At 35.3% G+C, this 7,155-nt stretch overlaps 1 pseudogene; it reads right to left on the bottom strand.

Annotated features, from left to right (window-relative positions):
* Positions 1-2,026: 2,026 nt before the first annotated feature.
* Positions 2,027-4,342, bottom strand: LOC102624712 (subtilisin-like protease SBT3; annotated as a pseudogene).
* Between the last annotated feature and the right edge of the window lie 2,813 nt (positions 4,343-7,155).

The raw sequence follows: 7,155 nt of genomic DNA, 5'->3' as shown, positions 1-7,155 counted from the left end.
TGGTGAAGATTGAAACAAACCTAATTATATATTTTTTAAAGAATTGATTAATAAGCTAGTGGACCCGTTTGTAATATTTATTTATTTTTCCCTCTCCTTCATCTCTCAACTTCTTCTTCCTTTGTTTCTGTCTCTTCCTATTTATTTATTTTTCTATCAATAAATTGGATAAAAATCTTAATTTATAATTATTTATCTCTATTTTGTCTCTTCTTGCTCTTTATGATCTATAACCTCTTTGTTTTCCTCTCCCTGCAGATCCTAAAGCATAAAACATCATAAAAGGCAGCTCGTCCACAGGAGTAAGGGATAGATTCAGAATTGGTGCAAGAATTACTTGCTGATATTGATAGTTTGGCCCTTATTTGAAATGCTCCTCCATTTGTTTCTACTAATGGATTTCTTATAGTTTTCAGAAGATTTTATTCAATTGTTCATTTCCTGAAAAAATAAATTTGAAAAAAAAAGTTTGATTCAAGTTTAAATCTTGACAGGGTACTTAATATCATTGCAATATAAAAATTTTCTATATGCATTTCTTTTAACATTGATAATTATCATAGCAAGATTCGTATAGTTCTAATTTTAAAATTAATCTAATTTCAAGAAGACACAATTAAAAACAAAATAGGAACATTCTTGGAAGAGAAAAGGAACAAAGAAGTCGGAAGGAGGAAGGAGAAAAGAAAAGAAAATTAATTATTATTAGTGGGGTCAACTATTTTATGAAATAGTTCTTTAAAAATATAATTTAGTTTTAATTTTGACCGTTAAATGAGATATTGAGATGTAATCTACTGGTTAGAAATATGTGTAAATAATTATGTAAAAAAAGAAGAAATCTCAATCCTATCCCTCTATATATGCGTGTAAAAAATAATATGAAGCACAAAATCCTGATTTTATAAATAAACAAGAATTGTAGATTTAAAACATGAATGACTTGTCATTTACAAATAAAATGATAAACAACGAGTCACTTGACACCTACATGCTGACAAAAATTTAAAGTATTTAATGTAATATCATATAAAAAAAAATAGATGACTATTGTCTCTGAAACAAAATTTTGATAATGATCGCCTAACTGTTATCATTTATTAACTAAGGTATTTATTTATTTTTTGTAATCACGGTAAGTACCTGCCATAAACTATCCATATGATTTGTAAAAAATTCCAAAAAGATGAAAGAATTAGTCTGGACTAATCTTTAAAAGCTTGAAGAATAAAATGGCATTTTAACTCGAAAAATAATCTTCTTTTGATTTCCTAATTACAATAAAGGCCTATTTTATAAATTCTGCCCAACTCCTAATGCATCACCGAGCCGGCCCTGGGTTCATGTAACCTTTTTTTCTATCCTTTAACTTGTTTAGATGGGCCTATAAAGGTATGCTTTACGGACTCTGGGGTTCTTAATCAATTTTAACTTCTACATTTTCTAACAGAATTCAGAAAAGATGACATGAAAGTTTATGATTCCTGCATGGATTTGAATTTTTACTTTGAAAATTCCTAATTGTAAGACTCATCCCCAGTGAGGGTAACCGATCAAATACGTAATAAGTGGTCTTTAAGTAAACTCAGGGTTCAGTATATGCCTTTAAGTTTCATCCGAAAAGTGGAAGTTTTCTTTGCTGTGCATATATATATATGTGAATGATAATTTTGTTGTAAACACATGATAAATCATAAATCAAAGACTAATGTGACTGCTCATGGTTAGCTCTGATATTTATTTTCATTATTTCGTTTTCTGGATAACGGCGTAAGATTTTGTGTCTCTGTTGTTTGATCGGATTGAAAAGGAAGATCAAAAGAGCTTCCTATTTCAAACATAAAAGCTGCTTAGTCTCTTCTGATGTCATTTTACTGAAGAAAATGTGTGCCCAAGTTATTATTAATACTTTCCGAAGGCAAATTCTTTTTTTTTTTTTTAATAAAAAAAATGTTATCAATGTTTATTTACTCGATTCATTTTCCACATCCTATTGTCTTTGATATATTCCCAACAACACTTAAGTTTACTTGGTAGAATTAGCAAATGCAGAGACAATGGGGCTTCTCACCATATGCTTCCCAATATTTTCATGCCATGTCAGATATCCAAAATTTCCAAGATAGTTACATTTTGGACTCACCGTGATTCCCAGATCAATGCTCAGAGTCAAATTGAACTCAGATTTGCTATATTTTCTATCAAAGGTTGCTGTTTCTGGTTGCACAACTTTCATACCTGCTGGAGCCTTCACCGCAGCTGTATTTACCGAACTAGTTCATCTACACGTCAACACCCACTTGAAGGTGAAGCTTCGGATTTGGTGTTGTTCAAAATGATCACAAAAGATGGATAGTTAAGATCCAGATTAGCATTTTCACATGTAAAATTTGATGTCCCCGTAAGAACACTAATTTGAAGACTTGTGTAGTTTAAAGCACACAAGTAGTTGATATAATCCTGGACCTCAATATCATACACAAGCCCTGGATCCATGGCTTTATTAGGATTTACATGCCCTGAACCAAAATCAAGTGGGGTTCCGCTAACTCCAATTCTTATGTCTGTGATCGTACTGTTTGCATTATCAAGCAAGTAAGCAGTTGTCATCGTTGCTGAACGGATGGCAGCAGAACTCCAGTCACGCTGCATTGCTTTAAGCAGCGCGGCTATGCCAGCTACATGAGGGCATGATATTGATGTGCCTGACATGAGAGCATAATCACTAAATAGATAATCACTCTTACGAATTGGCTTAACTGGCCTATTGGGAACCCAGGCAGCCAAGATATCAACCCCAGGAGCTAAGATATCGGGTTTCAGAATCCAAGGTGGTTGGCTATCAGGCCCTCGCGATGAAAAATAAGCCACCTGTGGAGCTCGTTTAGTGCCCAATTTTGTAATTTGGAACTTAATACTAACGCTTGCATTCTCTGTATTGATTATGTACTTCTTCACTAACTCCCAATCTTTCGGGTTTACTGTGACTAAAGGCATGCTGAAATTACTGGATGAAAGGTATTGCCTTGGATCTGAACTGAAGACAGCTCCTGCGGCTCCAATCCTCTGCACTTCCTTGAACTGCTGATATACTGTTACGTTACCATCATAGTCATATGCACAGAAGATATACTTGCCTGCTAAAAATTTAGCGTCTAATGAATTAACATCACAAATTTCTTTAGATTTATTTCCATATCAGAAGTATATACGTTCTTTTGAGACAAAAAGATTCTCAGGGTAAACAGATTGTCCGGTAACAGTCAGCTCCCTGTTTCCTAGAGTTATTCGAACAGCCAACTCTCTGTCAATAGTTCCGGCACCAACCGTTGTAATCCAAGAGCTCCGTTGAATATAGAGTATGCGTCAGGTCCTAAATTTCCTGCTGAACATTCAGCGAAAATTCTTTCTTCAATGCGGCAAAAGCTCTTGTGGCAATTGGGCTGGTATCAAATGTCGACGCTGGGAACCCTATGGACAACGACAGGACATCTACACCGTCAGCCATGGCTTGATCCATGCCAGCCAGAATATCAGTTGCCATTGCCTTAAGACTGCCATTGGAGAAGAACACTATTTTATACATAGCAATCCTGGCCATTGGTGCAACTCCAATCGCTGTTCCTTTAGCATATCCATATTAATCAACCTTTTGAACGCAACTGCCAGGTGCTGTTGATGATGTATGAGTGCCATGACCCAAGAAATCTCTGGGAGAATCGTAGTCATCTGTTGTTGATATGTTCAAACCATACTGCTTCATCCCTTTGCTGAATGAGCGTGCCCCTATCAATTTTCTATTGCAATGAGAAGCATTAAACTCAACACCAACTTCACGCGTTCCGCGCCATCTATCAGGCACTGGGGGCATGTCTTCATCTTCAAAGCTGTCACTCTCTGGTCATAATCCAGTATCAAGAACACCAACAATTATGTCATTGCCAAAACCTGAAGCTGGCCATAACCCTGCATCTTTCTTTAGGCCAAGAAATTTTGGGGTGTAGGTGGTATGGAGGTGGCTAAATGTTTCTATGTATGTGGCATGGTGACCTGGCAATTTTTGGAGCTGATCGAGGTGGGTCTGCGACAACACGGCACTGAAGCCATCAACGACATGGTTGTAGGTGTAAAGATGGGTTGGGGTATCACCATCAGGTGATGAGAGGGATGAAAGAGTGGACATGTACTAGTGATGGTGGGCGGAAAATGGAGCTGGCATTCCCGATTTGTCCATGTGGATAATGTATGTTTGACGACCTCCTGGGATGGACAATGAGGTGGCAGAGGAGACAAAGAGAAAGAGAGAGTGGATAATCAACATGATAGTAGTGAAATTTCCCATGATTCTAAATTTCTAATCACCAACTTAAGGAGTTATGACATTTGAAGTTTAAAAGCATCTTCTATATATAGACATATTATTAACGGTGTGTTTGGGATTGCGTTCGTTTCTTTTTTTTTTTTTTTTTTGAAAGAGAAAGTAAAGCTTTCATTAAGAATCAATAGTGAGTAACAACAAAATCTCATCTGGGTAATTTCCCAGCCAAACAGCAGAACTTACATACTCTAAAGCTTTCTTTGCTAGCCCATGAGCAATACGATTGAAAGATCTTGGAACATGCTGGATTTGCACCCTACCTAGCCTCTTTAAGCTATCTTGAATTGTGGCTATCTTCCAGAAGATTTCCGTTATGCTTCCTTTTCTGGATTGCGTTCGTTTCTTAAATAATTTATTTTGTGGTAGATTTTAAAAAGTTCAATTTTTTAAATAATTTGGCCACATATTTGGTAATGTTAGGTTATAACCTCCCCAGTTACTAAATACTTTAGCATGTATGCTTGGTAACGTATTTGTAAACAGAAATATGTAAATTGAAATTACCATAATGAATAAATTAATAATAGTTATAATTATTATCTATATCTTTCACATTTAAAACATGACAAGAAAATTTTGTTTCCTGTTGTACTATTATAATAACAGAAAATTATTAATATAAAAATGTTCATTAACAAAAATAAAATTAAATAATTGAAATGGGAAAATGTTGTTGATGTTCACAACATCGCCGGCGCAGGTGAATAATTGGTCTTATTCAAGCACTACAGCTACCAACGGATTTGAATTTCTCTGATCTATGCAAGCATGGCAGTCACACTGGCCAATTAAGGAGCTACGATAGTGGCACAAAACCAACCAAATTATGGAAGCCTCTGTAATGTTGTCGTCAAATGGCGACTTAGTAGGGTACATTGCCACTAGAATCAAACTCCACTGTTTGGGTAATTAAAAGAGCACCAGCTGTGCATGTCCTCATTACTTGGTCGAGGAAGAATCTCTTCGGCTTAACAAGCTATGAGCAGATATCTTAATCCCAGAGCACTCTTTGGGTGCAGTTTCGCCTGACCAGATACCAATTACTTGAAAGGTGGGCGTGATCCCACATCAACACGGCAATTTCGCCACGTCCAAACCGTTTGGGGAAGCACAACAACTTACGCACGGTTTTCGCAGTCCATAATGACCCACGATCACCCGAGTGTGGAGGACGTGGGGGAAGGGTCTAGATGTAGGGAACGACTGCCTATGAAACCCTAAAAAAGGTAGAAAAAAAGGGAAAAAAAGAAGGGGAGGGGGGAAACTCTGTCATTTTCAATTCAGAATTCATTTCCATTAAAACCATAAAAAAATACTCCTTTTCAATTTAGCAATTATTATCTTGCGTAATCTAAGATCTAACGTTTTTCCCGAAACTCCGCATACTGACTTAAGCATCAGAAGGTTTTTGTCGGAAAAACCACCGGCCCCCTTGATTTATTTCTGTGAGTGCAGGCAAAGAAGGAGGGAGGAGGCAAATCCAAGTTGTTGGATTTGTTTAATCGGGTAAGTACGTGAAGCGTTGTGTTCCAATAAGAGTCAGTGTGAGCGTTAACGAGACAACCTGGTCAACCTCATAGACGACCAGATTTCTGCATCAAAATCCACAATTACCGCAATGCATAAAAATGATGGTGGTGCACTCAAATTACCACCGTTACGTGCAGGTGAAATGGGAGCTTTCGATATTTAGGTGGCTCGTGCACTGCCATATGACCTCTATAGCCAATTTCGTTAGTACCTTTGAAGCGATTGAAATAACTAAATTAACTGGTGTTCGTCGGGTATCTTCTAGTTCACATTTTCTTTTTCGTGGATGGCTTCTACCGGAGCAGTTACCTGGGTGGATAATAATCTTCCCTTGATGGTGCCAGAATTTTTTTTTAAATTTTAAATTATAAATAATTAACATTTGTTATTTAATTATGTTGTATGGGTATTACCGATAGCAAAACCCAAGTTCGGGCTTGGGGATGGCAATGCCCGAACTCGGTCTGGATATGTTTGTTAGACAACCGAACCGGGCTTAAAAACATTGGGCTATGTTTTTTAATCCAGATTTTTTATTTTATAATATTATATGTATATGTTTTTAATTTATTTTATATTTTTATAATTTTTAAATTTTTTTAATGAAATTGGACATAAAAATATGAACTTTAAATATTTAAGGTTTTAAATATATGTAATAGATGAGTCAAATAAATATATTATTTAAAATAATATAATATTTAATAATTTTTTTTATAAAATTCGGGTTCCAACCTGGACCTTGGGCTTATCAACTGATGGCCAGGATTGGCCAGCCTCATCCCAGGCCGAGTAGTACCTCACCCACATTGCCCCGGTCTTGCCTGGATTCAAGCCGGGTGGGTATTTTTAACAACCCTAATGGGTATTTTAAAAAATATGTATAACAAATAAGGTTATTTTTGGTATTGTATATTATAAAATTATATTATCAAAAAAATCTAATTTCTAAAAGTTATTTTGGGCTATTTTTCTTAGGGTCAGTTTGGTAATGTTGTAACTTTGAAAATAATTGATATTATCTGTGTTGTAAAAATAATCAGTTGTGAAGTTAATTAGTTAAATATTTGATAAATTTTAATTTTAAAAGTATTGTGAGTATTAAAAGCAATCATATTTGTTTGGTGAATCTTGTATATTGTTAAATTGTTGTAAAAATAAAAATGACTGAATTAGATATAATATTAAATAAAACTTATTTATACATTTATAAATAAGCATATAAAATAACTTTATGTTGTGTATCT

The sequence above is a fragment of the Citrus sinensis genome, chromosome 8 (genome assembly GCF_022201045.2).
Source record: "Citrus sinensis cultivar Valencia sweet orange chromosome 8, DVS_A1.0, whole genome shotgun sequence".
Taxonomy (NCBI): domain Eukaryota; kingdom Viridiplantae; phylum Streptophyta; class Magnoliopsida; order Sapindales; family Rutaceae; genus Citrus; species Citrus sinensis.
The sequence above is the reverse complement of the archived record's forward strand: the minus strand, read 5'-3'. Positions and strand labels throughout refer to the sequence as shown.